This window comes from Eucyclogobius newberryi, unplaced genomic scaffold (genome assembly GCF_026437365.1).
Source record: "Eucyclogobius newberryi isolate DKJ021-1_F unplaced genomic scaffold, fEucNew1.0.hap1 SCAF_92, whole genome shotgun sequence".
NCBI classification, from domain to species: Eukaryota; Metazoa; Chordata; class Actinopteri; order Gobiiformes; family Gobiidae; genus Eucyclogobius; species Eucyclogobius newberryi.
The window spans coordinates 1-27,148 of record NW_027316535.1 but is presented as its reverse complement, the minus strand read 5'-3'; the positions used below and the strand labels follow the sequence as shown (position 1 = coordinate 27,148).

At 51.3% G+C, this 27,148-nt stretch overlaps 1 pseudogene; it reads right to left on the bottom strand.

Moving 5' to 3' along the window:
- LOC140354523 (tectonin beta-propeller repeat-containing protein 2-like) overlaps positions 1 to 26,494 on the bottom strand; it is a 64,885-nt pseudogene extending 38,391 nt beyond the window's left edge.
- Between the last annotated feature and the right edge of the window lie 654 nt (positions 26,495 to 27,148).

Here is a 27,148-nt window from a genome sequence, read left to right as displayed (position 1 = left end):
GTCTGTGACCTCTGGGTGCTGTGTCTGCGACCTCTGGGTGCTGTGTCTGCGACCTCTGGGTGCTGTGTCTGCGACCTCTGGGTGCTGTGTCTGTGACATGTGGGTGCTGTGACCTGTGGGTGCTGTGTCTGCGACCTGTGGGTGCCGTGTCTGTGACCTGTGGGTGCTGTGTCTGTGACCTGTGGGTGCTGTGACCTGTGGGTGCTGTGTCTGTGACCTGTGGGTGCTGTGTCTGTGACCTGTGGGTGCTGTGTCTGCGACCTGTGGGTGCTGTGACCTGTGGGTGCTGTGTCTGCGACCTGTGGGTGCCGTGTCTGTGACCTGTGGGTGCTGTGTCTGTGACCTGTGGGTGCTGTGACCTGTGGGTGCTGTGTCTGTGACCTGTGGGTGCTGTGTCTGTGACCTGTGGGTGCCGTGTCTGTGACCTATGGGTGCTGTGTCTGTGACCTGTGGGTGCTGTGTCTGCGACCTGTGGGTGCTGTGTCTGTGACCTGTGGGTGCCGTGTCTGTGACCTATGGGTGCTGTGTCTGTGACCTGTGGGTGCTGTGTCTGCGACCTGTGGGTGCTGTGACCTGTGGGTGCTGTGTCTGTGACCTGTGGGTGCTGTGTCTGTGACCTGTGGGTGCTGTGACCTGTGGGTGCTGTGTCTGTGACCTGTGGGTGCTGTGACCTGTGGGTGCTGTGTCTGTGACCTGTGGGTGCTGTGACCTGTGGGTGCTGTGTCTGTGACCTGTGGGTGCTGTGTCTGTGACCTGTGGGTGCTGTGTCTGCGACCTGTGGGTGCTGTGACCTGTGGGTGCTGTGTCTGTGACCTGTGGGTGCTGTGTCTGTGACCTGTGGGTGCTGTGTCTGCGACCTGTGGGTGCTGTGACCTGTGGGTGCTGTGTCTGCAGGAGAGCAGTGCTTCACAAGCATATTCAGCATTGGCAGACGGGGCCACATAGACTGTGATCAAAAGAGAGGCTGGGGTCAGGGGTTAGGGGCTGGGGTCAGGGGTTAGGGGCTGGGGTTAGGGGCTGGGGTCAGGGGCTGGGGTCAGGGGTTAGGGGCTGGGGTTAGGGGCTGGGGTCAGGGGTTGGGGCTGGGGTTAGGGGCTGGGGTCAGGGGTTGGGGTTAGGGGCTGGGGTCAGGGGTTAGGGGCTGGGGTTAGGGGCTGGGGTCAGGGGCTGGGGTCAGGGGTTAGGGGCTGGGGTTAGGGGCTGGGGTCAGGGGTTGGGGCTGGGGTTAGGGGCTGGGGTCAGGGGTTAGGGGCTGGGGTTAGGGGCTGGGGTCAGGGGTTGGGGCTGGGGTTAGGGGCTGGGGTCAGGGGTTGGGGTTAGGGGCTGGGGTCAGGGGTTAGGGGCTGGGGTTTAGGGGCTGGGGTTAGGGGCTGGGGTTAGGGGCTGGGGTTAGGGGTTGGGGTCAGGGGTTAGGGGCTGGGGTCAGGGGCTGGGGTTAGGAGCTGGGGTTAGGGGTTGGGGTTACGGGCTGGGATCAGGGGTTAGGGGCTGGGGTTAGGGGCTGGGGTTAGGGGCTGGGGTTAGGGGTTAGGGGCTGGGGTTAGGAGCTGGGGTCAGGGGTTAGGGGTTGGGGTCAGGGGCTGGGGTCAGGGGCTGGGGTCAGGGGCTGGGGTCAGGGGCTGGGGTTAGCACTGACCTCCCACCAGTGGTCATCGGTGCCCTGAGGTCGGCTCGGACTGATCCCAGTCCTGAACCACAGACGTCCCTCAGAGTCCAGAGCCCAGACCAGACCAGGACCAAGAGAGAGACAGACCGGCTCCACCCCCTGAGCCTCACTGTAGACAGAGACCAGAACCAGGACTAGGACCAGGACCAGGACCAGGACCAGGACCAGGACCAGGACCAGGACCAGGACCAGGACCAGGACCAGGACCAGGACCAGGACCAGGACCAGGACCAGGACCAGGACCAGGACCAGGACGTCAGTGTGTGTCAGTGTGTGTCAGTGAGTGTCAGTGTCAGTGTGTGTCAGTGTGTGTACCTCACAGTGTCTTGGACCCAGCGCTCTCCTTCGCTGCACAGACTGCTCACTCCTTCTCTGTAGAACACGGCCTTGTGGTCGGTGAGGGCCCAGACCACGCCCCCTCCCACACACACCTGCACAAACACACCGGGCGTGTCCACCTGGAGCGAGCGCGAGCACGGCCGCTCTGGACTCAGACCCGTCTGCAGGTACAAGTCTCCGTTTGTCCTGAGGATCCAAGCAGAGTCCTCGCTCAGGTCCACGTAAACCGCCTGCTCCAGAGCTTTGTACCAATGTCTCCGCCCACTGGCCGAGGCTTTAGAGCACGCCATGGCCACCAGGGAGCGCTGTTCTATCTTCCACAGCAGGCCGCCTGAGAGAGAGAACCTGATCATGATCAGGATCCTTCAGGAGCAGGTCACATGACTCAGGGTTAACCCTGATGCCCTGCCTTTGACTCACCTGAGGGTGACAGCGCCACCTGGTGGACATTATCCTCAAAGCGCTGCCACTTCACTCCTGGCTCAGAAAGAGGAGAGAAGAAGAGTCCTCCTTTTAAGTCCAGACACCAGAGAAACCTGCAAAGGTCAGACAGAGGTCATACAGAGGACATAAAGAGGTCATGTGAGGTCAGATAGAGGTCATACAGAGGTCACGCAGAGGTCATACAGAGGTCATACAGAGGTAAGACAGAGGTCAGACAGTGGTCACACAGAGATTAGACAGATGTCACACAGAGGTCAGACAGAGATCAGACAGTGGTTACACAGAGGTCACACAGAGGTTGGACAGAGGTCAGACAAAGGTCACACAGAGGTAAGACAGAGGTCAGACAGAGGTTACACAGAGGTCAGACAGAGGTTACACAGAGGTCAGACAGTGGTTACACAGAGGTCAGACAGTGGTTACACAGAGGTTAGACAGAGGTCACAAAGAGGTTAGACAGAGGTCAGACAGAGGTCACACAGAGGTCACATAGAGGTAAGACAGAGGTTACACAGAGGTCAGACAGTGGTCAGACAGAGGTTAAACAGAGGTCAGACAGTGGTCAGACAGTGGTTACACAGAGGGCACATAGAGGTTACACAGAGGTTAAACAGAGGTCAGACAGAGGTCAGACAGTGGTTACACAGAGGGCACACAGACCTGTCAGTGGCACACAGTCTCACGATGCCGGAGCCGGGGCCACTGAAACACATCCAGCTTTCACACAGCGGCTCCTTCTGCTGCTCGCTCGCCTCTGATTGGCCACAAGGCTCTGGTTCCTGATTGGTCAGTTGACTCGTGTTGTCATCCTGACAGGCAGAGGGCGCTGTGGTGTAGATGTCGTCCTCGTCACTGGAGACGCTCGGCTTTTTGTCCAAAACAGAGATCGAAGAGTAAAACTTCTGCTCCTCTGCACACGGCTCCTGAGAGACACAGAGACATAGACACACAGACACAGAGACACAGAGAGACAGACGCACAGACACAGAGACACAGAGACAGAGACACACAGACACAGAGACACAGAGACACAGAGACAGAGACACACAGACACAGAGACACAGAGAGACAGACGCACAGACACAGAGACACAGACACAGAGACACAGAGACAGAGACACACAGACACAGAGACACAGAGACACAGACACAGAGACAGAGACACACAGACACAGAGACACAGAGAGACAGACGCACAGACACAGAGACACACAGACACAGAGACACACAGACACAGAGACACACAGACACAGAGACACAGAGAGACAGACGCACAGACACAGAGACACAGACACAGAGACACACAGACACAGAGACACAGAGACACACAGACACAGAGACACACAGACACAGAGACACAGAGACACACAGACACAGAGACACACAGACACAGAGACACAGAGACACACAGACACAGAGACACAGAGACACAGACAGAGACAGACACACAGACAAAGACAGACACACAGACACAGAGACACACAGACACAGAGACACAGAGACACAGAGACACAGACACACAGACAGAGACAGACACACAGACAAAGACAGACACACAGACACAGAGACACACAGACACAGAGACACACAGACAAAGACAGACACACAGACACACAGACACACAGAGACACAGACACACAGAGACACAGACACACAGAGACACAGACACACAGACACACAGACACACAGACACAGAGACACAGAGACACAGAGACACGGAGACACAGAGACACGGAGACACAGAGACACGGAGACACAGAGACACACACAGACAGGTTCAACACAAAAAGGTAAAGAGCATGAAACTGAGGCAGATCTCTTGACCTTTCATCAGACCAACCTTCATGTTCTGGTCGAGATCCTGGTTTGGGCCGGACTCGAGGCTCATGAACGGGTCTTCTGAGCAGAGCTGGGAGGGCATCTGGTTTGAAGGCTCCCGTTCTGTGTGCTGATAGGAGAAAGTGCACTCCAACAGAAGGTCCACATCTGGAGTCTGAGGCATCGGGTCTAGAGCTGGTCCTGAGGCCCGAGCCGGGTCCAGGTCCGGTCCAAGTCCTGGGTCCGTGTGGGTCAGGAGCCGAGGGTCCGTGTGGGTCAGGAGCCGAGGGTCCGTGTGGGTCAGGAGCCGAGGGTCCGTGTGGGTCAGGAGCCGAGGGTCCGTGTGGGTCAGGAGCCGAGGGTCCGTGTGGGTCAGGAGCCGAGGGTCCGTGTGGGTCAGGAGCCGAGGGTCCGTGTGGGTCAGGAGCAGAGAGTCCGGAGGCTGCAGGGAGCTGGGGACAGAGACCATTATTAGGTCTTTTTAATGATGGATTTTTTTGCTGCGGTCAGAAGGATGTTCCAGAAGTGTCCATGTCAGGGGTCCATGTCAGGGGTCCATGTCAGGGGTCCATGTCAGGGGTCCATGTCAGGGTTCCATGTCAGGGGTCCATGTCAGGGGTCCATGTCAGGGGTCCATGTCAGGGTTCCATGTCAGGGGTCCATGTCAGGGGTCCATGTCAGGGTTCCATGTCAGGGGTCCATGTCAGGGGTCCATGTCAGGGGTCCATGTCAGGGTTCCATGTCAGGGGTCCATGTCAGGGGTCCATGTCAGGGGTCCATGTCAGGGTTCCATGTCAGGGTTCCATGTCAGGGTTCCATGTCAGGGTTCCATGTCAGGGGTCCATGTCAGGGGTCCATGTCAGGGTTCCATGTCAGGGGTCCATGTCAGGGGTCCTGAGCCCACATACATAGTATTGTAGGCGAGGACAGTCCCGGGACACGTGATGCAGGACACGTGATGCAGGACAGTCCCGGGACACGTGATGCAGGACACGTGATGCAGGACAGTCCCGGGACACGTGATGCAGGACACGTGATGCAGGACAGTCCCGGGACACGTGATGCAGGACACGTGATGCAGGACAGTCCCGGGACACGTGATGCAGGACACGTGATGCAGGACAGTCCCGGGACACGTGATGCAGGACACGTGATGCAGGACAGTCCCGGGACACGTGATGCAGGACACGTGATGCAGGACAGTCCCGGGACACGTGATGCAGGACACGTGATGCAGGACAGTCCCGGGACACGTGATGCAGGACACGTGATGCAGGACAGTCCCGGGACACGTGATGCAGGACACGTGATGCAGGACAGTCCCGGGACACTTTGACAGGGTTTATCCCTCCAGTTGTTCCCATTCTTCGTCAGTCAAAACAAAACCTCCTTCTCTTGTATTATCTCTGTTCTTTTTATCTCTTGGTCGTCTTTTCTGGGATTATGTGGATTATGTTTAAAGCAGATTTATGCAACTGCTCAGCCTGTCCAGCTTTACTCCCTTTTCTTTTTTTGACTTTTCGATAAAAGTTAGGATTTTTATTTACTGTTTGGTACAAAAGTTCTATTTCATCCCTTCTGACCGCCAGAGGCGGAGCCTTAAGCACTGAATGATCATCTTTTGAGCATTCGCAGATCGTGACCTCTCTGTGACCCACGTGAACCTATATAGTCACGTGACACCGAGAGCCCCGCCCCTTTCTTCTTGCGCAGGTTTGTCGAGTTGTAAGCGGAAAACATTGAATTGTTTGATACCTGCCGGTTTGCTCAGCCCCGCGACTTATGTCGAGGCAGCGAGTGCTCTCGCCTCAGAGGCTGTGATAGCACCGGAGTTCTGCAGCTAGGTGGATGTAGCCGACCACACGCTGTTAGCATCTGCAGCTAGGTGGATGTAGCCGACCACACGCTGTTAGCATCTGCAGCTAGGTGGATGTAGCCGACCACACGCTGTTAGCATCTGCAGCTAGGTGGATGTAGCCGACCACACCGCCGGGTAAGTACAGCTGATTATGTGATAAAATGTGAATATATGATTATATTTCTGTGATGTATTTTATCTGCATAATAGTGATATTTTATCTGCATCATTAGTATAAGAGAAGAACGGGTGTGTGACAAACTGCATTTGTGACGGGGTCGTAAAGATGGGCCAAATGATGTTTACCCGAGGGGGTGTGACAGCCCAGAGGAGTTTGGGTAATGTTTACCCAAGGCTTGATCTCTACGGAAAAATACCAAGTGCCTTGATGTGAAGCTGACCAATGAGAAATGTGACCCGCCTATTCCAGAATATCTAATAAAACCAACCAGCATGAGAAAAAACGGGGCGAGACGCAGGAGGATCACGCAGGCTGCTTACAACAGCCTGCGTGATCAGTCCCCGCGTTTTCTCCCAAGCTTGCCACACAAATGTCTGACACAAATGTCTGATATTTCTGTGTCGTTTCATATTCTAAGTTGAATTGTGTTCTCGATGTGTTACGGAATAGCATCGGTGCATGTCTCCTCCCAAGGACATTTTCTGGTCCTATCGAGCCGGATGACCAGCAGCCCCTTCGCGGAGATTGACGGGTGAATCAGTGAAGTCTGTGCACAGCTAAAGGAAGTCCACTTTTCCCCGTGGCCGCCCATCGCACCTCATTCTCCGTGAGGAGAGCGCGTCGTTTCGAAGCAGCAGGCGAACACAGGCGACAAAGAAGGTCAGACAAAACTTTGTGTGTGAAAAAGAGTGAGCCATAAAACGTTTTATGCATTAGTTTAATATTTCTGAAAAATATTGGTTAGTTTTCGAGCATTAGTTTTTAATATTTCTGAAAAATATTGGTTGGCGTTAAGCAATTAGTTTAATATTTCTGAAAAATATTGGTTGACTTTGTGTAGATAAGTTTCTCACATAAAGGAGTTAAATTGCTCACCATGAGTTAAGTTTCTCACCGAAAGAAAGTCATGATGCCTTATGTACGAGTTGTTACTGACATAAAGAAGTGTGAATGTAAGCGCTGTGCACGAGCTCTGTCTCTTTACAGCCTTCCCAGGGATATGCACGAGAATACAGAAGATTCTGTGTCAATAAGGCCTTTGTCCCGCCCCTCTTTCTAAAGCTATTCTTATTGGCTAGAATAATATGTCAATCAAATACTTCTACGTCACTCACATGCGACGCTATTTAGATGTAAACAGACTAATCCATGTGCGTCGTTTTTTGCGGAGGCTGTAGCAAACAAACCCGTGGACAGAAAAAATGGTGGATGGTCTCATTCTGTAGGAAACAGTCTGAAGAAAAGAAGGATATCCAACATTATCTTATAGGTCAAACAGGTCATTTGTTATGGACGGAGAAATGCGCCGGACAAGCGCATTCTCGTCCGGCGAGAAACGAAGAAAAAAAAAAAAGCCGTTTCGTCCGTCATAAACACAAACAGGACATGCGTTTGTAAAAGTTGAGACTTTCTCACAAACTATTGTCAATTGCTTCTTGGGGCAAATTATTCAATGTAAATCAATGACATATTTGTTTTGTTGAGAAAATAAGCTTTAAAATGATGTATAACTTGCTGGTATTGACCACGGAAATAAAAGTGATGATGTAAGAGAATATTTGAGATATAGAAAATGCTCGCCGGCCACAGGTGGGTGGGAACAGGTTAAGTGACCTACATAATTAAACTCTACATATCTAAATCCTGACCTGGACTCGCTCTGGTCCTGGTCCTGCCCACAAAGCGAGGTCCTGTCACTTCCTGTTTCACTGCCGCAATCGTCCAATGGGAAGAGAGAGTCTGAGCAGCTGTCCTCTGATTGGCCAGTTCCACTGTCTGCAAAAGTATAGAATTTTATTGGCCATTATTAAGTTATGAACGTAAGACATTATAGTTTGTTATGACGTTATTAACCTGCAGCTCTAAAGCAGGACTAAAGCAGCTCTAAAGCAGGACTAAAGCAGCTCTAAAGCAGGACTAAAGCAGCTCTAAAGCAGGACTAAAGCAGCTCTAAAGCAGGACTAAAGCAGCTCTAAAGCAGGACTAAAGCAGCTCTAAAGCAGGACTAAAGCAGCTCTAAAGCAGGACTAAAGCAGCTCTAAAGCAGCTCTAAAGCAGGACTAAAGCAGCTCTAAAGCAGCTCTAAAGAAGCTCTAAAGCAGGACTAAAGAAGCTCTAAAGCAGGACTAAAGCAGGTCTAAAGCAGGACTAAAGCAGGACTAAAGCGGGACTAAAGCAGCTCTAAAGCAGGTCTAAAGCAGGACTAAAGCAGGACTAAAGCAGGTCTAAAGCAGGTCTAAAGCAGGACTAAAGCATGTCTAAAGCAGGACTAAAGCAGGACTAAAGCAGGTCTAAAGCAGGTCTAAAGCAGGACTAAAGCAGAACTAAAGCAGCTCTAAAGCAGGTCTAAAGCAGGACTAAAGCAGGTCTAAAGCAGGACTAAAGCAGCCCTAAAGCAGGACTAAAGCAGGACTAAAGCATGTCTAAAGCAGGTCTAAAGCAGGACTAAAGCAGGTCTAAAGCAGGACTCAAGCATGTCTAAAGCAGGTCTAAAGCAGGTCTAAAGCAGGACTAAAGCAGCCCTAAAGCAGGACTAAAGCAGGACTAAAGCATGTCTAAAGCAGGTCTAAAGCAGGACTAAAGCAGGTCTAAAGCAGGACTAAAGCAGGTCTAAAGCAGGTCTAAAGCAGGTCTAAAGCAGGACTAAAGCAGCCCTAAAGCAGGTCTAAAGCAGGACTAAAGCAGGTCTAAAGCAGGTCTAAAGCAGGACTAAAGCAGGTCTAAAGCAGGACTCAAGCATGTCTAAAGCAGGACTAAAGCATGTCTAAAGCAGGTCTAAAGCAGGACTAAAGCAGGTCTAAAGCAGGACTAAAGCAGGTCTAAAGCAGGACTAAAGCAGCTCTAAAGCAGGTCTAAAGCAGGACTAAAGCAGCTCTAAAGCAGGACTAAAGCAGGACTAAAGCATGTCTAAAGCAGCCCTAAAGCAGGACTAAAGCAGGACTAAAGCAGGACTAAAGCAGGACTAAAGCAGGACTAAAGCATGTCTAAAGCAGGTCTAAAGCAGGACTAAAGCAGGTCTAAAGCAGGACTAAAGCAGGACTAAAGCAGGTCTAAAGCAGGTCTAAAGCAGGACTAAAGCAGCTCTAAAGCAGGACTAAAGCAGGACTAAAGCATGTCTAAAGCAGGTCTAAAGCAGGACTAAAGCAGGTCTAAAGCAGGACTAAAGCAGGACTAAAGCATGTCTAAAGCAGGTCTAAAGCAGGACTAAAGCAGCCCTAAAGCAGGACTAAAGCAGGACTAAAGCATGTCTAAAGCAGGTCTAAAGCAGGACTAAAGCAGGTCTAAAGCAGGACTAAAGCAGGACTAAAGCAGGTCTAAAGCAGGACTAAAGCAGGACTAAAGCATGTCTAAAGCAGGTCTAAAGCAGGACTAAAGCAGGACTAAAGCAGCTCTAAAGCAGGACTAAAGCAGGTCTAAAGCAGGACTAAAGCAGGTCTAAAGCAGGTCTAAAGCAGGACTAAAGCATGTCTAAAGCAGGTCTAAAGCAGGACTAAAGCAGGTCTAAAGCAGCCCTAAAGCAGGACTAAAGCAGGACTAAAGCAGCTCTAAAGCAGGACTAAAGCATGTCTAAAGCAGGTCTAAAGCAGGACTAAAGCAGGACTAAAGCAGGTCTAAAGCAGGACTAAAGCAGGACTAAAGCAGGTCTAAAGCAGGACTAAAGCAGCTCTAAAGCAGGACTAAAGCAGGACTAAAGCATGTCTAAAGCAGGTCTAAAGCAGGTCTAAAGCAGGACTAAAGCAGGTCTAAAGCAGGACTAAAGCAGCTCTAAAGCATGTCTAAAGCAGGACTAAAGCAGGACTAAAGCAGGACTAAAGCAGGTCTAAAGCAGGACTAAAGCAGCTCTAAAGCAGGACTAAAGCAGCTCTAAAGCAGGACTAAAGCAGGACTAAAGCATGTCTAAAGCATGTCTAAAGCAGGTCTAAAGCAGGACTAAAGCAGGTCTAAAGCATGTCTAAAGCAGCTCTAAAGCAGGTCTAAAGCAGGTCTAAAGCAGGACTAAAGCAGCTCTAAAGCATGTCTAAAGCAGGTCTAAAGCAGGACTAAAGCATGTCTAAAGCAGGTCTAAAGCAGGACTAAAGCATGTCTAAAGCAGGTCTAAAGCAGGACTAAAGCAGGTCTAAAGCAGGTCTAAAGCAGGACTAAAGCAGGTCTAAAGCAGGACTAACCTCTGCGGCGTCTGCGTCTTCTCTTCAGTCGCATCGCCGTTACAATGAGCTCTGGCTGCTCCTGACCAATGGGAGCGCAGTATCTGGAATCAGTAGGCGGGGCTGAATGTTGCTCCTGACCAATGGGAGCGGAGTATCTGGGGCTGTCGTGCGATGTCACTGATGATGCCAATGAGCTGCTGCGGCTCCGAGAGACAAGCTCCGCCCCCTGAAGGTCACAAGTTTATGGAAAGTATTATTTTTGTGATAATAATAAATATTTCAGTTAAAATATATAAAGTTCTGTTTGTCCCCAGGCACAATTTTGAAAAAGAAGAAAAGTAGATTGATTAAATGATTAAAAATAAATTAATTGATTAAATGATAAACCCCTGCATTCTGGTTTGTACCAGCAGGTGGCAGTATACATCCTCCTTGTATGTTTCCTACCTCCTCTCTCGCCTCCTCTCCTGTCTCTGCATCTCCTCTGTCCTCGACCCCTCCCTCTGTGATGATGGGCAGCGTTCTGATTGGCTGAGCGGTCTCCACAGCTCCAGTGGGGGGCAGAAAGGTGGGGGTCAGGGGCGTGGTCAGAGGTGATGTCATCCGCCCCGACAGGTCCGAACCTCGAGAAGCAGAAAAACAGGGCTGAAACCAGGACTAAACCAGGACTAAACCAGGTCTAAACCAGGACTAAACCAGGACTAAACCAGGTCTAAACCAGGACTAAACCAGGACTAAACCAGGTCTAAACCAGGACTAAACCAGGTCTAAACCAGGACTAAACCAGGACTAAACCAGGTCTAAACCAGGACTAAACCAGGACTAAACCAGGACTAAACCAGGACTAAACCAGGACTAAACCAGGACTAAACCAGGTCTAAACCAGGACTAAACCAGGACTAAACCAGGACTAAACCAGGACTAAACCAGGACTAAACCAGGTCTAACCCGGGTCTAAACCAGGACTAAACCAGGTCTAACCCGGGTCTAAACCAGGACTAAACCAGGTCTAACCCGGGTCTAAACCAGGACTAAACCAGGTCAAACCCGGGTCTAAACCAGGACTAAACCAGGACTAAACCAGGTCTAACCCGGGTCTAAACCAGGACTAAACCAGGTCTAACCCGGGTCTAAACCAGGACTAAACCAGGTCAAACCCGGGTCTAAACCAGGACTAAACCAGGACTAAACCAGGTCTAACCCGGGTCTAAACCAGGACTAAACCAGGTCTAACCCGGGTCTAAACCAGGACTAAACCAGGTCTAACCCGGGTCTAAACCAGGACTAAACCAGGTCAAACCCGGGTCTAAACCAGGACTAAACCAGGACTAAACCAGGTCTAACCCGGGTCTAAACCAGGACTAAACCAGGTCTAACCCGGGTCTAAACCAGGACTAAACCAGGACTAAACCAGGACTAAACCAAGACTAAAACAGGTCTAACCTGGGTCTAAACCAGGACTAAACCAGGTCTAACCCGGGTCTAAACCAGGACTAAACCAGGACTAAACCAGGTCTAACCCGGGTCTAACCCGGGTCTAAACCAGGACTAAACCAGGACTAAACCAAGACTAAAACAGGTCTAACCCGGGTCTAAACCAGGACTAAACCAGGTCTAACCCGGGTCTAAACCAGGACTAAACCAGGACTAAACCAGGTCTAACCCGGGTCTAACCCGGGTCTAAACCAGGACTAAACCAGGACTAAACCAAGACTAAAACAGGTCTAACCCGGGTCTAAACCAGGACTAAACCAGGTCTAACCCGGGTCTAAACCAGGACTAAACCAGGACTAAACCAGGTCTAACCCGGGTCTAACCCGGGTCTAAACTAGGACTAAACCAGGACTAAACCAGGACTAACAACCTGGAGTTCAACGCCCAGAAGACAGTGGAGATGATTGAGGGATTCAGGAAAATCATAGCCCTCCAGCCCCCCCTCAGCCCCCCCCCTCAGACCTGGTCCAGACCTGGTTCAGACCTGGTTCAGGTACTCACTGTGAGGTACTCCCTCGGGCGTGGTGGACAGGCGGATGATGTCACGATCTCCTTTCAGGAGAAAAATTTCATTTTCAGAACATGAGACAGAGACCAGATCTCCACTGGACTCCAGGACTCCAACCAGCTCCTGAGGACAGACCAGGTCCAGGAGGGACATGAAAGTTACGCATGTAACTACAGTTCTATGAATCCCTTCTGACCGCCAGAGGCGGAGCCTAGAGCACTGAATAATCATCTTTTGAGCATTCGCAGAATCAGAAACTAATGACAACAAAGTCCCCTGTGACATCTCTGTGACCTCCCTGTGACCTCTCTGTGACCTCCCTATGACATCTCTGTGACCTCCCTGTGACATCTCTGTGACCTCTCTGTGACCTCCCTGTGACCTCCCTGTGACCTCCCTGTGACATCTCTGTGACCTCTCTGTGACCTCCCTGTGACCTCCCTGTGACCTCCCTGTGACATCTCTGTGACCTTCCTGTGACCTCTCTGTGACCTCCCTATGACATCTCTGTGACCTCTGTGACCTCCCTATGACATCTCTGTGACCTCTCTGTGACCTCCCTGTGACCTCCCTGTGACATCTCTGTGACCTCTCTGTGACCTCCCTGTGACCTCTCTGTGACCGCCCTGTGACATCTCTGTGACCTCCCTGTGACCTCTCTGTGACCTCCCTGTGACATCTCTGTGACCTTCCTGTGACCTCCCTATGACATCTCTGTGACCTCCCTGTGACCTCTCTGTGACCTCTCTGTGACCTCCCTGTGACCTCCCTATGACATCTCTGTAACCTCTCTGTGACCTCCCTGTGACCTCTCTGTGACCTCTTTGTGACAGGCTGAGAAATAGATTTACAAAGTTAGGGGCCCCCCAGCAATATCAAGGGGCCCCCCAGCAATATCAAGGGGCCCACAAGCGCGCGGCGTCATAAGAACAAGTTGAATGTGTTTTAAACCTGGTTATTAGCATGTAAAAGTATTTAAAGTACTTTTATCTTTTATTTGATATGAACCAGAGATCATGATCTTTAAAAGTGTTTCATTTAATATCATCATGTTTGTCACAGAAGAAATACTGTTGACACCAGGAGATTTTATGTTTGATCATAAATATATATATATTACATCATATTCTCAATCATCATCTTCTTCAGGAACAAATCAAGTGTCAGTGATGTTCAATACCACCACCTGTCTCACCACTCCATATACTGTCTGTCTCACCACTCCATATACTGTCTGTCTCACCACTCCATATACTGTCTGTCTCACCACTCCATATACTGTCTGTCTCACCACTCCATATACTGTCTGTCTCACAGCTCCATATACTGTCTGTCTCACCACTCCATATACTGTCTGTCTCACCGCTCCATATACTGTCTGTCTCACCACTCCATATACTGTCTGTCCCACCGCTCCATATACTGTCTGTCTCACCACTCCATATACTGTCTGTCTCACCGCTCCATATACTGTCTGTCCCACCACTCCATATACTGTCTGTCTCACCACTCCATATACTGTCTGTGTCTCACCACTCCATATACTGTCTGTCTCACCACTCCATATACTGTCTGTCTCACCACTCCATATACTGTCTGTCTCACCACTCCATATACTGTCTGTCTCACCACTCCATATACTGTCTGTCTCACCACTCCATATACTGTCTGTCTCACAGCTCCATATACTGTCTGTCTCACCACTCCATATACTGTCTGTCTCACCGCTCCATATACTGTCTGTCTCACCACTCCATATACTGTCTGTCCCACCGCTCCATATACTGTCTGTCTCACCACTCCATATACTGTCTGTCTCACCGCTCCATATACTGTCTGTCCCACCACTCCATATACTGTCTGTCTCACCACTCCATATACTGTCTGTGTCTCACCACTCCATATACTGTCTGTCTCACCACTCCATATAATGTCTGTCTCACCACTCCATATACTGTCTGTCCCACCACTCCATATACTGTCTGTCTCACCACTCCATATACTGTCTGTCTCACCACTCCATATACTGTCTGTCTCACCACTCCATATACTGTCTGTCTCAGTCTCACCGCTCCATATACTGTCTGTCTCACCGCTCCATATACTGTCTGTCTCACCACTCCATATACTGTCTGTCTCACCACTCCATATACTGTCTGTCTCACCGCTCCATATACTGTCTGTCTCACCACTCCATATACTGTCTGTCCCACCGCTCCATATACTGTCTGTCTCACCACTCCATATACTGTCTGTCTCACCGCTCCATATACTGTCTGTCCCACCACTCCATATACTGTCTGTCTCACCACTCCATATACTGTCTGTGTCTCACCACTCCATATACTGTCTGTCTCACCACTCCATATAATGTCTGTCTCACCACTCCATATACTGTCTGTCCCACCACTCCATATACTGTCTGTCTCACCACTCCATATACTGTCTGTCTCACCACTCCATATACTGTCTGTCTCACCACTCCATATACTGTCTGTCTCAGTCTCACCGCTCCATATACTGTCTGTCTCACCGCTCCATATACTGTCTGTCTCACCACTCCATATACTGTCTGTCTCACCAATCCATATACTGTCTGTCTCAGTCTCACAATTCCATATACTGTCTGTCTCACGGCTCCATATACTGTCTGTCCCACTCCATATACTGTCTGTCTCACCACTCCATATACTGTCTGTCTCATCACTCCATATACTGTCTGTCTCACCACTCCATATACTGTCTGTCTCACCACTCCATATACTGTCTTTCTCACCACTCCATATACTGTCTGTCTCATCACTCCATAAACTGTCTGTCTCACAGCTCCATAAACTGTCTGTCTCACCGCTCCATATACTGTGTCTCACCGCTCCATATACTGTCTGTCTCACCGCTCCATATACTGCCTGTCTCACTGCTCCATATACTGTCTGTCTCACCACTCCATATACTGTCTGTCTCACCACTCCATATACTGTCTGTGTCTCACCGCTCCATATACTGTCTGTCCCACCACTCCATATACTGTCTGTCCCACTCCATATACTGTCTGTCTCACCACTCCATATACTGTCTGTCTCACCACTCCATATACTGTCTGTCTCACCACTCCATATACTGTCTGTCCCACCACTCCATATACTGTCTGTCTCACCACTCCATATACTGTCTGTCTCACCACTCCATATACTGTCTGTCTCACCACTCCATATACTGTCTGTGTCTCACCGCTCCATATACTGTCTGTCTCACCGCTCCATATACTGTCTGTGTCTCACCGCTCCATATACTGTCTGTCTCACCACTCCATATACTGTCTGTCCCACTCCATATACTGTCTGTCTCACCGCTCCATATACTGTCTGTCTCACCGCTCCATATACTGTCTGTCTCACCGCTCCATATACTGTCTGTCTCACCACTCCATATACTGTCTGTCTCACCGCTCCATATACTGTCTGTCTCACCACTCCATATACTGTCTGTCTCATCACTCCATATACTGTCTGTGTCTCACCACTCCATATACTGTCTGTGTCTCACCACTCCATATACTGTCTGTCTCACCGCTCCATATACTGTCTGTCTCACCGCTCCATATACTGTCTGTCTCACCGCTCCATATACTGTCTGTCTCACCACTCCATATACTGTCTGTCTCATCACTCCATATACTGTCTGTGTCTCACCACTCCATATACTGTCTGTCTCACCGCTCCATATACTGTCTGTCCCACCACTCCATATACTGTCTGTCCCACTCCATATACTGTCTGTCTCACCGCTCCATATACTGTCTGTCTCACCACTCCATATACTGTCTGTGTCTCACCACTCCATATACTGTCTGTCTCACCACTCCATATACTGTCTGTCCCACTCCATATACTGTCTGTCTCACCGCTCCATATACTGTCTGTCCCACCACTCCATATACTGTCTGTCTCACCACTCAATATACTGTCTGTCTCACCACTCCATATACTGTCTGTCTCACCACTCCATATACTGTCTGTGTCTCACCGCTCCATATACTGTCTGTCTCACCGCTCCATATACTGTCTGTCTCACCGCTCCATATACTGTCTGTCTCACCACTCCATATACTGTCTGTCTCACCACTCCATATACTGTCTGTCTCACCGCTCCATATACTGTCTGTCTCACCACTCCATATACTGTCTGTCTCACCGCTCCATATACGGTCTGTCTCACCGCTCCATATACTGTCTGTCTCACCGCTCCATATACGGTCTGTCCCACCGCTCCATATACTGTCTGTCTCACCACTCCATATACTGTCTGTGTCTCACCACTCCATATACTGTCTGTCTCACCACTCCATATAATGTCTGTCTCACCACTCCATATACTGTCTGTCCCACCACTCCATATACTGTCTGTCTCACCACTCCATATACTGTCTGTCTCACCACTCCATATACTGTCTGTCTCACCGCTCCATATACTGTCTGTCTCACCGCTCCATATACTGTCTGTCTCACCGCTCCATATACTGTCTGTCTCACCGCTCCATATACTGTCTGTCCCACCACTCCATATACTGTCTGTCCCACCACTCCATATACTGTCTGTCTCACCGCTCCATATACTGTCTGTCTCACCGCTCCATATACTGTCTGTCTCACCGCTCCATATACGGTCTGTCCCACCGCTCCATATACTGTCTGTCTCACCACTCCATATACTGTCTGTCCCACTCCATATACTGTCTGTCTCACCACTCCATATACTGTCTGTCTCACCGCTCCATATACTGTCTGTCCCACCACTCCATATACTGTCTGTCTCACCACTCCATATACTGTCTGTGTCTCACCACTCCATATACTGTCTGTCTCACCACTCCATATAATGTCTGTCTCACCACTCCATATACTGTCTGTCCCACCACTCCATATACTGTCTGTCTCACCACTCCATATACTGTCTGTCTCACCACTCCATATACTGTCTGTCTCACCGCTCCATATACTGTCTGTCTCACCACTCCATATACTGTCTGTCTCACCGCTCCATATACTGTCTGTCCCACCACTCCATATACTGTCTGTCCCACCACTCCATATACTGTCTGTCTCACCACTCCATATACTGTCTGTCTCACCGCTCCATATACTGTCTGTCTCACCGCTCCATATACTGTCTGTCTCACCGCTCCATATACTGTCTGTCTCACCACTCCATATACTGTCTGTCTCACCGCTCCATATACTGTCTGTCTCACCGCTCCATATAATGTCTGTCCCACCACTCCATATACTGTCTGTCTCACCACTCCATATACTGTCTGTCTCACCACTCCATATACTGTCTGTCTCACCACTCCATATACTGTCTGTCCCACCACTCCATATACTGTCTGTCTCACCCCCGGTCCCGCCGAAGATTTGAGGGACTACGGGCTCCCATCTATTTCGCGCCTGCAGTGACCCACGTGAGGCTATATAGTAACGTGACACGAGAGCCCAGTCTCGTGTGAAAAAGGCACTAGTAGTAGCCTCCGTCTCCTGCGGTACGTCCAACCGCAAGTGGCTAAGTGCAGAACGAACAACCGAGAGGGACACGTGGTCATCCCTGTCCAGACAGCCCGTGGATGCATGGGAATCTGTGTCTGAGGCCCGGGTCTCCAAATCGAGGGAGTCATACTGGAAATGCGTATCGGATGCAGCCCCCGATATGACATCCTCCTCCTGTCATTGGACTTGTTTTTTGCCAAAACCAAGGAGGCTTATTCCTCTTCCCCCCTCCCTCCCCTGGGCAGCTCGGACCACAACCTTGTACATCTGAGGCCTGTGTATGAACCCATCGTGCGCAGGCAGCCTGTGGTGTCCCGTGAGGTGAGGATGTGGTCTGCTGAGAGTGAGGAGGCTCTGAGGGACTGCTTCAGCACCACTGTCTGGACTGAGCTTTATGACCCACATGGGGAGGACATCAATACCATCACAGAGTGCATCACGGACTACATCAACTTCTGTTTTGAGAACATTGTTCCCTCCCGGACGGTGCGGTGTTTTCCAAACAACAAGCCATGGATTAACCGTGAACTGAAGGCTCTGCTGAAGGAGAAGAAGAGAGCCTTCAGGTCAGGGAACAAGGAGGAGCTGAGGACTGTGCAGAAGGAGCTGAGGAGGAAGATCAGGCAGGCTGAGGCCGGCTACAAGAGGAGGATGGAGGAGCAGCTGCAGCAAAAGAACATTCAGGGAGTGTGGAGGAGCCTGAAAACCATCTCGGGCTTCAAAATCCCCCCTGCCCAGACAGAGGGGGATCTACAGTGGGTGAATGATTTAAATGCTCACTTCTTGAGATTTGATCGGTCACCCGCCCCTCCCCCTGCACAGCTGCATGCTCCCTCTTCCACAGCTGGACAATGCCCTGCATCTGTTCCTCTTCACTTCTCTGCCCCGGACCATCAGCTCCCCACTTCGCCTGGACTCACCCGTCCCCCCAGCACACAGTCCCCCTGCCAACCACTGACTGTCACAGCAGCACAGGTGAGGAGAGAGCTGAAGAGGATTAAAGTGAGGAAGGAGCAGGACCTGACGGCATCAGCTCCAGGCTCCTTAAGTCCTGCAGATGAACTGTGTGGACTTATGGAGCATGTCTTCAACATGAGCCTGAAGCTGAGGGTGGTACCACAGGTCTGGAAGACCTCCTGTCTGGTACCACAGGTCTGAAGACCTCCTGTCTGGTACCACAGGTCTGAAGACCTCCTGTCTGGTACCTGTGCCCAAGACACCGCGCGCCAAAGACCTCAACAGCTTCAGGCCGGTGGCCCTCACGTCCCACCTGATGAAGACACTGGAGCAGCTGGTCCTGGACCACCTCCGCTCCACCGTGAGTTCAGCCATGGACCCGCTGCAGTTTGCATACCGGCCTGACATCGGAGTGGAGGACGCCGTCAGCTCCTGCTGCACCGCTCTCTCTCTCACCTGGAAGAGCCTGGCAGCTCTGTGAGGATCCTGTTCTGACCGACCCCAGTTGGTGAGAGCCCGGAAATGTGTGTCTGACACTCGGACCTGCAGTGTGGGGGCGCCCCAGGGCACTGTCCTCGCGCCCTTTCTCTTCACCCTCTACACTGCAGACTTCAGACACGACACGGACAGTTGTGTCCTGCAGAAGTTCTTTGATGACTCTGCCATCATCGGACTCATCATGGACGACGATGATGCGGAGTAAAGGGGACTGGAGCAGGACTTTGTGGAACCACCTCCTCATCAACGCGGGGAAGACCAAGGAGATGGTGGTGGACTTCCACAGAGGCCACGCCCCCCTCACCAGTGAACATCCAGGGACGGGACATTGAGAGAGTGACTCATACAAGTACCTGGTGTTCATCTGAACCACAAACTGGACTGGACTCATAACACAGACGCACTGAACAGGAAGAGCCAGAGTCGGTTCTACCTCCTGAGGAGACTCAGGTCTTTTGGAGTGACAGGGCCGCTCCTGACAGGGCCATTCCTGACAGGGCCACTCCTGAAGACCTTCTCTGACTCTGTGGTGCATCAGCTCCTGTAGGTGTGGCCTGCTGGAGCAGCAGCATCACAGAGAGGGAGAGGAAGAAGCTGGACAAAGTCATCAAGAAGTCCAGCTCCGTCCTGGGCTGTGCTCTGGACTCGGTGCAGGAGGTGGGGGACAGGAGGGTCTTGGCTAGATTCACATCTATGCTGGACCATGAGGTTTCACAGTCTTTCCTTCTGCTGCTGTCAGACTTTATAACAAACACTGTTAGTCCTGAACACTCACAATACTGACCTAACCTAATACTGATGTGCAATTCCGTCATATGTGCAATTACTGTGAAATTCATGTGCAATCCATGTGCCGTCGTGACACATATTCATGTGCAATTACTGTCGGGATCACATGCAATGGTATTTATGTATTTATTTGTCTATGGGAGTTTTTGTTTATTGGAGATCTTCTACTGAAAGTGTTTTTCACACTTCCTATAAATGATCTGTTCTTTTCTTCTGTATCTACCTGCGTTGCACCAATAAAATTTCCCCATGTGGGACAATAAAGGAATATCTTATCTTATCTTATGCATGGCCCCACATCCCGTGCAGGAAAACCCAGATCACCGCAACGCTCGGCCAGAGACGGGCGAGCCTGTTGCAGGAGCGCCTTCATCTGGGCCAACTCAGCCGTGAGGTGGTCCATCCGGGCCGACAGCTTCCTGTTGTTCCACTTCTTCTGCTCTGGGGAGGGCGGAGCCGAGGAGACAGGGCGCTTGAAGCCTGAGGTTTGAGCGGTGGGTAACCGCTCTGACCTCGACTCAGTATCCCAGTCACCGGGCTCAAAGGCCTCCAGACGGGCTCAAAGGCCTCCAGACGGGCTCAAACGCCTCCAGACGGGCTCTCCGGGCCCAATGAGGAATAATGATACAATTGGGGCAAGCATCTGTAGTGAGGCCTCAAATGCTCCATGCCCAAGCATGAGGGACACAAGTTGTGCCCATCGTCCTGTTGCATCGGCGCCACACAGGCCCTGCAGGCCAGTGTCTCCAGCATCTCCAATACCAACGCCCACTCTAGCACCGGGCGCTGCCAACCAGGTGTGTGCCCGTTACAAAATCAGGTCAGGCTGTGAACGCCGCCCTTTTTTGTTTAGTTTTTTTCTTTTTTTACATTTTTTTCTTTTTTAATTTTTTTGAATTATTAGGCCCGAGCGCCACAAGCTGGCGAGAGGCCTATTAATCTCGTAAGGCCGTGCAAAGCACGGCTGCGAAAGTGCGCACGTAGTGCGCACGAAATCGAGCGCGAAGCGCTCGCCCACTTCCGAACACTCACTAACGCACTCCTTCACTCACGCACGCCCCGTGCATACTAATTAGTAGTAGGAAAATGGAACATTACCGTTGTAAACGGGCGAAGCCCGTGCAAAAGTGCGCACTAAACGAGCACTTTACATTGGGATGACGACCGCGAAGCGGTCGTCATCCCCATATAAAGCACTCATTTGCCCTAAGTAGCTCACGAATACGTTCCCCATCTCTTGCATGTTCCGTGCATATAAGCATGTAATGCAAAAATTGAACATTATTACTGTATAGAGGGCCAAAAACACAAAGTGGGCGGAGCCCACTCAAAATTAACGAAAGTACCCGTCAGTGACCAGGGACCCACACCATGAGGTAGGAAAGCGCGAGCGCTTTCCGAAAATGTATAGTTTATGATATTTGAAAAATGGGAAACATTGTTTTCGCATCGGAATATTCTTCTTCTTCTTCTCGGGACCAACCCCCCTATTTTTCACCCAGTGAACATTGACGAAAAGTCACAAAAATTTGCACGCCTCTAAAAATCGTGCCTCTCTACATTCTGGCTATTTCCCTTTTCTAAAATAAAAAAAATTGGCGCGTCAGCGCCCCCAAATGTACCACAAATGCATTGAGAGATGGGAAATGACCCAAAAAAAATCTGATCGTAGAATCATGAAATTTGGCGCAGAGGTAGATGGTGACAAGAGAAGTAAAAAATATTATTACGGCAACGCCGTCCGCCCAACCAAATGTCGGCCATATTGCTTCAAAAATGGCTAAACATGACTTCGGAGTTTTTCCAAACGTCGTACTTTTACGAACTCCTCCCAGGGCGTTGGCCCTAAAAAGCTGAAATTTGGTGAAAATGCTACTGAGGAGTGGGACATCAAAAGTTATCCAAATTACATTGATACCTCTCAGGGTCTCTGTGCGGCGAAGCCGCAAACTGTAGCTAGAATTTCAGAAATCTCCCATATTTAAATTTCTGCCGTTTGCGCAGATAAAGTCCGAATTGCGTCAAATTAGAATCAGTTGTTAAACTCTTTGCCCTAAACCTACTTGAAGTGAAATAAATTCATTTGGCGCCACAGCGCCCCCTACAGATTTTATATGGAGGTTAAATGTTTAGTTTTGCGAAATTATATGAAATTTGACACACAACTCAATTTTAGCATCCCCATCAAAAAAGTCAATGAGACCCATGTCATAATTGTTATGGCGTTGCCGTAACGATGACCGAAACCTTTCATGTTATTCCAATGGGGAAATCACAAGAACATGTTTACACTTTAGACTTTCACAAACTCCTCCCCCTCAGGGCGTCAGCCCTATTAACCTGAAATTTGGTGAGACTCATCTTCAGGACCATCAAAAGTTATCCGCACATTTTGCCAAGAATTCAAAATAAAATAGCTTTTTGATGTAAAACAAAGGGGAGAAGATGTGACAGCGTCACAGATTCAGCAGTAGGCGTAATAAAAGGACAATTGGGGCGCGTTAGCGCCCCCTCCTCTTGCGGTGTGGCGGCGGCGTGGCGGCGGCGTGGCGAGAGCCGATCATTGCCGCTTGCGGCTATATTTATTATTATTTTTGAATTATTGATTTAAATAATGTATCTAATTATTGATATATATATATACATGTATGTATGTATATGTATAGAATATTAGATTTATTGGCTACACAAATGAACAGGGTCAATGGAGGCTAAGCCGAACCAGGTGGTGGTTCTAAACTGTGTGTTAGTTCTACTAAAACACGAGTCGTTGGGGCAGAGGACGCTACAGACTATCAACAAAACCCGCTGAAGCAGCGCTAACGCCACTGCTCAGGACAGTGCGGATAAACCAACCCAAAACTATTAGCTGTCAAACAGTTCTACAGAAGCTGGATGAAAGCGGCCGCTCGAGCCAAATACGGCAGTAGCACAAAATAAACGGAGCAGGAACAAAACCGGCTGCTCAAAAACGACAAAACAAGTCAAAAGACAAATAACGTAGCTCTGAAACAATCAGCTGTACTTACCCGGCAGTGTGGTCGGCTACATCCACCTAGCTGCAGATGCTAACAGCGTGTGGTCGGCTACATCCACCTAGCTGCAGATGCTAACAGCGTGTGGTCGGCTACATCCACCTAGCTGCAGATGCTAACAGCGTGTGGTCGGCTACATCCACCTAGCTGCAGATGCTAACAGCGTGTGGTCGGCTACATCCACCTAGCTGCAGATGCTAACAGCGTGTGGTCGGCTACATCCACCTAGCTGCAGATGCTAACAGCGTGTGGTCGGCTACATCCACCTAGCTGCAGATGCTAACAGCGTGTGGTCGGCTACATCCACCTAGCTGCAGATGCTAACAGCGTGTGGTCGGCTACATCCACCTAGCTGCAGATGCTAACGGCGTGTGGTCGGCTACATCCACCTAGCTACGGATGCTAACAGCGTGTAGTCGGCTACATCCACCTAGCTGCAGATGCTAACAGCGTGTAGTCGGCTACATCCACCTAGCTGCGGATGCTAACAGCGTGTAGTCGGCTACATCCACGTAGCTGCAGATGCTAACAGCGTGTAGTCGGCTACATCCACGTAGCTGCAGAACCTAGCTGCAGATGCTAACAGCGTGTGGTCGGCTACATCCACCTAGCTGCAGATGCTAACAGCGTGTAGTCGGCTACATCCACCTAGCTGCAGATGCTAACAGCGTGTGGTCGGCTACATCCACCTAGCTGCAGATGCTAACAGCGTGTAGTCGGCTACATCCACCTAGCTACAGATGCTAACAGCGTGTAGTCGGCTACATCCACCGCGGCCCCCCGCACACTCGCGGCCCCCCGTACACTCGCCCCCCCACACACACTCGGCCCCCGACACACTCGCCCCCCCACACACTCGGCCCCCCACACACTCGCGGCCCCCGACACACTCGCCCCCCCACACACTCGCGGCCCCCCACACACTCGCCCCCCCACACACTCGCTCCCCCACACACACTCGCCCCCCCACACACACTCGGACCCGCACACACTCGGACCCCCACACACTCGCCCCCCCTCACACACTCGGCCCCCCACACTCGGTCCCCCACACTCGCCCCCCCCACACACTCGCGGCCCCCCACACTCGGCCCCCCACACACTCGGCCCCCACACACGGCCCCTCACACACGGCCCCCCTCACACACGGCCCCCCACACACTCGGCCCCCCACACTCGGCCCCCCACACACTCGGCCCCCCACACACGGCCCCCCACACACACTCGGTCTGTGCTGAGCGTGCAGGTTCAGGCCTGTTGTTACCTGAGTGCTGTAGTCCAGGACGATGAGGCTGTATTCGTTCCAGCTCAGGAGCCAGTTGTAATGGAAGCAGGAGAGCGCCCCCAGCTGACGCTCTGAGGGACTGCAGCCACCTGAGGCCGATGAGCGAGGAAACAGGGCCACCTGGAGGACCTGAGGGACATGACACACATGGGACACAGGCTAGAACGTAGGTTTAGGAGCTAGGACGCAGGTTTAGGAGTTAGGACGCAGGTTTATGAGGTTGGACGCAGGTTTAGGAGCTAGGACGCAGGCTTAGGAGCTAGGACGCAGGCTTATGAGGTAGGACGCAGGTTTAGGAGCTAGAACGTAGGTTTAGGAGCTAGGACGCAGGTTTAGGAGCTAGGACGCAGGTTTAGGAGTTAGGACGCAGGTTTATGAGGTTGGACGCAGGTTTAGGAGCTAGGACGCAGGTTTAGGAGCTAGGATGCAGGCTTATGGGGGTAGGACGCAGGTTTAGGAGCTAGGACGCAGGCTTAGGAGCTAGGACGCAGGCTTATGAGGTAGGACGCAGGTTTAGGAGCTAGAACGTAGGTTTAGGAGCTAGGAAGCAGGTTTAGGAGCTAGAACGCAGGCTTATGAGCTAGGACGCAGGCTTAGGAGCTAGGACGCAGGCTTATGAGGTAGGACGCAGGCTTATGAGGTAGGACGCAGGTTTAGGAGCTAGGACGCAGGCTTAGGAGCTAGGACGCAGGCTTATGAGGTAGGACGCAGGCTTATGAGGTAGGACGCAGGTTTAGGAGCTAGGACGCAGGCTTAGAAGCTAGGACGTAGGCTTATGAGTTAGGACGCAGGTTTAGGAGCTAGGACGCAGGCTTAGGAGCTAGGACGCAGGCTTATGAGCTAGGACGCAGGTTTAGGAGTTAGGACGCAGGTTTATGAGGTTGGACGCAGGTTTAGGAGCTAGGACGCAGGTTTAGGAGCTAGGATGCAGGCTTATGGAGGTAGGACGCAGGTTTAGGAGCTAGGACGCAGGCTTAGGAGCTAGGACGCAGGCTTATGAGGTAGGACGCAGGTTTAGGAGCTAGGACGCAGGCTTAGGAGCTAGGACGCAGGCTTATGAGGTAGGACGCAGGTTTAGGAGCTAGAACGTAGGTTTAGGAGCTAGGAAGCAGGTTTAGGAGCTAGGACGCAGGCTTATGAGCTAGGACGCAGGCTTAGGAGCTAGGACGCAGGCTTATGAGGTAGGACGCAGGCTTATGAGGTAGGACGCAGATTTAGGAGCTAGGACGTAGGCTTATGAGTTAGGACGCAGGTTTAGGAGCTAGGACGCAGGCTTAGGAGCTAGGACGCAGGCTTATGAGGTAGGACGCAGGCTTATGAGGTAGGACGCAGGTTTAGGAGCTAGGACGCAGGCTTAGGAGCTAGGACGTAGGCTTATGAGTTAGGACGCAGGTTTAGGAGCTAGGACGCAGGCTTAGGAGCTAGGACGCAGGCTTATGAGGTAGGACGCAGGCTTATGAGGTAGGACGCAGGTTTAGGAGCTAGGACGCAGGCTTAGGAGCTAGGACGCAGGCTTATGAGGTAGGACGCAGGTTTAGGAGCTAGGACGCATGTTTGTGAGCTAGGACGCAGGCTTATGAGGTAGGACGCAGGTTTAGGAGCTAGGACTCAAGTTTAGGAAGTTGGACACAGGTTCAGGAGCTAGGACGCATGTTTAGGAGGTCGGACGCAGGTTTAGGAGCTAGGAAACAGGTTTAGGAGCTAGGACACAGGAGCAAGGACACAGGTTTGGGAGGTAGAACACAGGAGCAAGGACACAGGTTTGGGAGGTAGGGTTCACCTTTTCGCTGAAGAGCGTCCTGAGCAGACGTGTCTCCTGAACTTCTCCTTCCACATTTGACCTCCAGAGTCTGAGCCCAGACGAGCAGCAAAGATCTGAAGATCACTTTGTTACAGAGAGACGGAAGAAAACAGGCCCCAAACCGACCACTGCTGCAGAGAGAGAGTGAGAGAGGGTGAGAGGGGAGAGAGAGGAGGAGAGGGGAGGAGAGAGAGGAGAGAGGAGGAGAGAGAGGAGGAGAGGAGGAGAGAGGAGGAGAGGGAGAGAGAGGAGGAGAGGGAGGAGAGAGAGGAAGAGAGAGGAGGAGAGGGAGAGAGGAGGAGAAGGAGAGAGAGAGGAGAGGGGAGGAGAGAGAGGAGAGAGAGAGGAGAGAGGGTGAGAGGGAGAGAGAGAGGAGAGAGGAGGAGAGGAGGAGAGGGGAGAGAGAGAGGAGAGGAGGAGAGAGGGTGAGAGAGGGTGAGAGGGAGATGAGAGAGAGAGAGGGAGGAGAGGGGAGGAGAGAGAAGGAGAGAGGTGGAGAGAGGGTGAGAGGGAAGAGAGAGAGGAGAGAGAGGAGAGGGGAGGAGAGAGGAGGAGGAGAGGAGGAGAGAGGAGGAGAGAGGAGGAGAGAGGGTGAGAGGGAGAAGAGAGGGGAGGAGAGGGAGGAGAGAGGAGGAGGAGGAGGGAGAGAGAGGGAGAGGGAGAGAGAGGAGAGGGAGAGAGGGGAGAGAGAGGGAGAGAGGGGAGAGGGAGAGAGGAGAGGAGGAGAGAGGAGAGGAGAGAGGTGAAGAGGGAGGAGAGGAGAGAGAGGAGAGGAGAGAGGAGAG